The sequence below is a fragment of the Emys orbicularis genome, chromosome 9 (genome assembly GCF_028017835.1).
Source record: "Emys orbicularis isolate rEmyOrb1 chromosome 9, rEmyOrb1.hap1, whole genome shotgun sequence".
NCBI classification, from domain to species: Eukaryota; Metazoa; Chordata; order Testudines; family Emydidae; genus Emys; species Emys orbicularis.
In genome coordinates, this window is record NC_088691.1 from 82,747,634 (window position 1) to 82,754,796 (window position 7,163).

Here is a 7,163-nt window from a genome sequence, read left to right on the forward strand (position 1 = left end):
GTTTAGACTGTGTTCCTGTCATCTAATAAACCTTCTGTTCTACTGTCTGGCTGAGAGTCACGGTGAATCGCAGGAAGCCGGGGGTGCAGGGCCTGTCTCCCCCAAACTCCGTGACAGAGGGACGTTTATATGAGGACATCACAAACTACTGAAATGCAGCCACCTCTGGAGTGGAATACAGTAGCTGTTTAACAATGCACAGCCACACTGCACAGCAGTTTAGGAAGAGGAGAATTCTGAATCAATCAGGAAGAATTTAGAGAGACAGGATATAACTAATTACCTGGATTGGAATTTTTCCAAAGACACCATGTCTAACACTCAACTCTTACTAAAAGTGAAATAATTTCTATGAGCATAAGTAATCAGCATCCTCTATTTTGTTTTGGTCCTTTCTGGATCATGGAAACTCCAATAGCACAGTGCCCTTAATGCTGTGTTAGGGCCTTGTTCAATACTAAATAGACAGAATATGAACAAATCACAAGCCCTAACACCGACTGCAACTAGGAGTACCTTGGAAGAACATAAGAGTTCTTTGGTGACTTGCCCCACCCTGCCAGGTTCAGCTAAATAGTTAATATTTTGCTGTCAGAACAGTGTGTGTCAGAGGGTGTGTTTATTCCATATCTGCTTGAGCTCGTATTGTAGGCCTGATCCAAATTCTATCGACATCAATGGGAGGCTTTCTGTTAACTTCAGTGGGTTTCGGATTAGGCACATAGTCTCTAGAAATAGGGTTAGAATACCAATCCAGTCTTAATGCTGTGTTATTTTGAATTCAAAACTATGTGCAGTGGCTGGGCTGATGGATTTCTGGCACTGTTACAGCACATGGGAGGGTCTGAGTTTGGATCCTGAGCTCCCAAGAGGCTCAGTCCTGCATTGACATCACAGGGAGCTTTGGATGTACAAGGAATGCAGGATCAAGCCCAGGCCAGCCAGGGTTGCTTTTCAGTGTCTCAGTTACTTTCCAGTCATTCTGCTCAGACTCCGAAGGAAGTGACATCCAGCGCAGGGATTGTCACTGTGCTATGGGATGGTGAGAAGAAAACACATGATAGGAAAGGGAAGTAGGAATGAGAGAGGCCTTCCAATTGGAAAAAAAAAAAAAGAACCTTGAATTATTCTAAGATGTTTGAAAGCATTTCAGGCCCAATTTTGGTTTAAATTTTCTGCCTAGAACTATTAGTATTTTTAATATAAATCCTGTAAGTACCACAGGATACTTTTTTTATTGAAAAATCCAGGTGACATTATTTCAGTAGCTTTCATGCACATCTTTCTTTCTGGAAGACACACTGCTAAGATTTATTTGATAAAGTTAAACAAACAAACACTGTAAAAAGGAATTTAAATTAGAGGTGAATGGGCTTCGAGTCTTTCTGCAGGCAATGGAACAATATATGTTTCTTGAAAAAACAACCTGGCATTTTTCTCTTTTAATGACATTGTCACTGGCAGCAGGGCTGGCCTTACCATGAGGCGAACTGAGGCGGCTGCCTCAGGTGCCAGACTGTGAGGGGGTACCACTAGGACCCAGAGTGTAGAAAATTGTGGCTGCTGCTGGTGCATATGTATTCTCTCTGCTCTAGATGCACAGAGACGGTGGAGTGCTGTGCTGGAGGAAGGAGGGCACAAGAGACATAACAGGCGGGCAGGAGAAAAGGTGAGAGGGAATAACAGAAAGCAGCAGGAGCTGCAGGGAGAGAGAGGAGGAGGAGCCTCTTATGTACCTCTCTAGCACCCCCAGGATACTGGACTGATTAACACCAGCTTCTCCGGGAGCTTCCTATTTCCTGCTGCTTCCTTGAACTCATTTGAGGAGAACAGGCAGTCAACTGAAGTAGTAGGAGCCAGTTAGGCCCTTAAGATGCTGATCTCTTCCCTCACTCAGGCCCTGCTACCAGCCTGCTTATTTGTCCCCTTCAACTGAGCATTGAGACCCACTATAGCTGGCACAGAACAGCAGTCATGAGTGAAAGAAGAAAACGCCCCTCTGGGGCAGCATTCAGAACTCTGGGGTACAGATGTGGCGACCCGCATGAAAGACCCCCTAAGCTTATTTCTACCAGCTTAGGTTAAAAACTTCCCCAAGGCACAAATCCTTCCTTGTCCTTGGATGAGTACTGCTGCCACCACCAAGTGAGTTAGACAAAGATTCAGGAAAAGGACCACTTGGAGTTCCTGTTTCCCCAAAATATCCCCCCAAACCCCTTCACCCCCTTTCCTGGGGAGGCTTGAGAATAATCTACCAACCAGATAGGTAAACAAGGTGAGCACAGACCAGACCCTTGGGTTTTTAGGACACTAAAAACCAATCAGATTCTTAAAAAACAAAACTTTATTATAAAGAAAAAAAAAGTAAAATAAGCACCTCTGTAAAATCAGAATGGAAGGTAATTTTACAGGGTAATGAGATTTAAAACACAGAGGATTTCCCCTCTAGGCAAAACTTCAAAGTTACAAAAACAGGGATAAACCTCCCTCTTAGCACAGGGAAAATTCACAAGCTAAAACAAAGGATAATCTAACGCATTTCCTTGCTATTACTTACTATTTCTGTAATATTAGATGTGTCATTTCAGTAGGAGCTGGATTACTTGGGGGGAGGGTTAGCTCAGTGGTTTGAGCATTGGCCTGCTAAACCCAGGGTTGGGAGTTCAATCCTTGAGGGGGCCACTTGGGGATCTAGGGCAAAATCAGTACTTGGTCCTGCTAGTGAAGGCAGGGGGCTGGACTCGATGACCTTGAAAGGTCCCTTCCAGTTCTAGGAGATGGGATATCTCCATTAATTTCTATTTCTACTTGCTTGGTCTCTCTCTTTGTCTCGGAGACAGCACCCACACAGAGCACAAAGCAAAAACCTTTACCCTTAGATTTGAAAGTATCTTCTCCCCTTATTGGTCCTTTTGGTCAGGTGCCAACCAGGTTATTTGAGCTTCTTAACCCTTTACAGGTAAAGGAGGGATTTACTGCTACCCTTAGCTGTATGTTCATGACAGAAAGAAAGCAAAGGAAGCTCTTCTATCTAAGCAGGAAGGAGCTCTCCTGAGATACATAGACACAAATGTTCACGGTGAGCCTTCCGGCCCCAGTGAGGATGAGAGTGCTGAGGAGATGCCTGATCTTCCAGTTAGTCAGAGTGCAGGTGACCTGGCAGCTACTGCAGCATCCATATCTCCATATCAAATGGATGTAACCATGCACCTTCCTGAAGAAAAGTGTAGATCAGAGAAGAGTGTGGTGGAGGCACAAGAAACAGCTGCTGCTGAGTTTAGTTCCTTAAGTCTAGATGATCCAAGACTGTGGATCCACTTGAGCAGTAGCCCAAGGGACTTCCTTGTACTGTATGGGCCACAGCAAGTGAAAAATTTCTTGTTCCCCAAAGACCATGAAAATAGAAGTTTCCGTCTAACACATTACTGGCGTGAAATCCCCAATGGTGACAAAGTGGAGAGGCCATGGCTTATGTACTCAAAAACCCAGAATGCTGCATACTGTTTTTGTTGCAAACTCTTCCAGTCTAATGTTCCAGCCACATTGGGTTCTACAGGACCAAAGGACTGGAAAAATCTGGCTAGAAATCTGGCATGCCATGAGAAGGCAGCAAATCACCAGAGAGCATTCCATAGGTGGAAAGAGCTTGAGATGAGACTAAGGTTAAAGGCCACCATAGATGATCAGCATCAAGAGAAGATGGCATCAGAGTCTCTTTACTGGCAAAATGTTCTGAAAAGGCTCATGGCCATTGTGAGAATGCTTGCTACCCAAAACCTAGCACTGCGTGGCACTTCAGATCAGCTATATGTGCCAAACAATGGAAGCTTCCTTAAAATTGGGGAGCTGATGGCTGAGTTTGATGCTGTACTCCAGGAGCATCTAAGAAGAGTCACCACCCAAGAAATGTACACACACCACTACCTTGGAAAAACAATTCAAAATGAGATCATACAGTTACTGGCAACAAAAGTCAAACAGAAGATTGTGGCAGATCTGAAGTCAGCAAGATATTACTCTGTTATTCTGGACTGCACACCTGGCGATCAGCCATATGGAACAAATGACTTTAATGGTGCGTTTTGTAACAACAACAGAACCTAGTGAAAATGTCCCTGCAGTGGTGACTGTCAAAGAACATTTTCTAGAATGTATTGACATTAATGATACTACAGGATCTGGTATGACAAATGTGCTTCTTAAAAAGCTGGAAAATACGGGAATTGTGATAGCGGACATGAGAGGTCAGGGCTACAATAATGGTGCCAACATGAGAGGAAAGAACAGAGGAGTGGAGACACGGATCCGAGAGTTAAACCCTCAAACTTTTTTTGTCCCATGCAGTTCTCATTCATTGAACTTGGTGGTCAGTGATGCAGCATCAGCTTCTAGTGAGGCTGCTGAATTTTTTAATGTAATTCAAAGCATCTATATATTTTTCTCTTCGACTCATCGATGGCAAATTTTGAAGCAATATCTGAGAATATCCTCTCTGACACTGAAACCACTGAGTGCCAGACGATGGGAAAGTCAAGTGGAGGCGATAAAGCCTATCAAACACCAAATTGGGAAGATAGATGATGCCATAGTTGCCATTATGGAGGATAATGCTATGACAGGAACTGTTCGTGGGAGAACAGTGGCAGAGGGAAATGGACTCACCAGAAACATACATAACTTCAAATTTCTGTGTGGCTTAGTGTTGTGGCATGACATACTGCTTGAAATAAATGTTGTAAGCAAGAGACTCCAAGGTGTTGACCTTGATATATCTGGAGCAATGGAACAACTGGACAAAGCAAAGTCCTACCCACAGTCTTACCGGTCAGATGAGGGATTTCAAAACGTTCTGAAGAGTGCACAGAAGTTGGCAGAGGAACTTCACACTGAAGTTATTTTCCCACCCATTCAAGAATACAAGAGTCACCGAAGAAGAAGACGTTTTGATTACGAGGCACGGGATATTCCCATAAGAGACCCCGAACAACAATTCAAAGTTGAATTCTTTAACCAGGTGCTAGATTGGGCAATACAGTCAGATGAAGAACGTTTAATGCAGCTCAAGGAACACAGGAGTATATTTGGATGTTGTATGATATTCCAAAACTCCTCACTATACCTGAAGAAGACCAGCAATGCATGGCACTAGAGACAGTGTTGACACATGATGACATGCACGATATTGATGCGAGTGATTTAGGTGATGAACTGAAAGCCCTTTCAATATACATTTCAGCAGGATCAACTCCAAAGGCTGTTCTGGAATATATGTGCACAAATAAGATGACCACCCTCTTTCCAAATGCTTTCGTTGCTCTGTGCATACTTCTAACACTTCCTGTAACAGTTGCCAGTGGAGAACGCAGCTTCTCCAAGCTGAAGTTAATAAAAATACATCTACGCTCCACAATGATACAGGAGAGGCTGGTCAGCCTTGCAACCATCTCGATAGAGCTTGAGCTGGCCCAGACTGTGGACCTTCAGGAAGCAGTTCAAATCTTTGCAACCAAGAAGGCACAGAAAGCACTACTTTGATTATTCAAATAGATAAAAATGCCAGTGTTTTCTATACAGCGAAGAAAAGTTACATTTGCTGTTCAGACGTTTGAAAATTAAGTGTTACTTAAAATTTTTGAACAAGGCATTTTAAGTTGTTAGTTCTCCTTTATTGGGGTAGGTAGCAGAACAGTACCATGAGAGGAGTAGAACAGGAAGAAGGCAGAATTGATTCCATTCCATGACATTGCATTTCTTTAACAGACAACCTCACATTTGCACTTAGATTAATTTATGATTAACATAAACACAGCAATCTAATGTAATGTATTGGATTTTCTTAGCATAATCAGTATTTTCATGTACTTAAATAGTCCAAAATTCGGGTGAAAATCACTAAAAACTGAGTAATAGTTTTTGTAAAACCTGGGACCTTTTCAGTAAAAATTGAAAACCAAAAGTCTTATTAATGCAGAAAGCTTTTATGTACAAACTATTAACCTCAAGGCTCTTTTCCATGGTCGTGGAGTTATCATGAGCTTTTGAATTAAACTAGAACAGTATACGTTATCAGGCTGTAAAAAATATTTCATCATCTTAATAGAGCGAAACCAACACTGAAATGATACAGGATGTTTGGAGAGCTTGAGAAGCAATATTCACAGTACTCTGCTACCTGCAGAAATGATCTCTTTCTGTTCCCAAGCGTTTATATAGGCATAACCAAGCAAGTGTAATCAGAATCTGTGAAAAAGGTCATATTGTATAAAAGGGAACAAAGGGAAATGCCTTCATAGCTTGAAATAATCACTATAAAAGATTTTTTAATACATGAAAATAACATTGACAGAATGGGGAAAAGTCTCACGTTGAGAGTACAGGCCCAAATGACAGACTGGAAATACTGGATGATATATGGACCTACGGCACAACAGTCAGGTCTGCGGCGGATCATTTGGTCTACTACAGGAACTGGGAAGAGACACTCACCAAGTTTAGATTCAGATCAGAACTGAAAAGTTCTGGTGTGTTTGGACATAGTTTTATTTTGATGATCTGTAGCACATGCATAACTTAAGGCCCAAATCCTCCCATCCAGAACATACAGCCCAAGCAACAGGCTGGGCAATAGATATCTGTGCATGGGGCTGGTCACTGGGAAGAGAAGGAATGCTCACCCAGTCTAGGGAGCAACCTCTGCACAGGCCCCTGTAAATCCTACCCCTCCTTTGCATATCAGAACTACATCAGCTCCACTGCCAGAAAGTTTTTCACACCTAAGGAGCACTTAACTCTGAGTGAAAACTTCCAAGTAATATTAATTATGGAGTCACTAGTATTGCTGCCTCTATAATTAAAGGAATGTTCAAGTCTGGTAAGGACTTAGCTTTTTTTAGGCTGTCATACTGATGACAATCATTCTTGGGCATTGAGAAATAAAGATTCACATTAAGGCAAACAGATGCAACTGTCCTAAAGAGATGACTGATTTACTATTAATCACAAGTCTCAGAAAATTTTGCTTTTTAATCCAACATTGATTGTGCCTGCAGCCTACATTTAACACAGATAAACAAGACAATGAAATAGACAAAACAAATCCCATGTAGGAAATAACAGAGTCCTCGTAAAACACTTTGAAATGTTTCCAGTTTAGAGATTCAAAG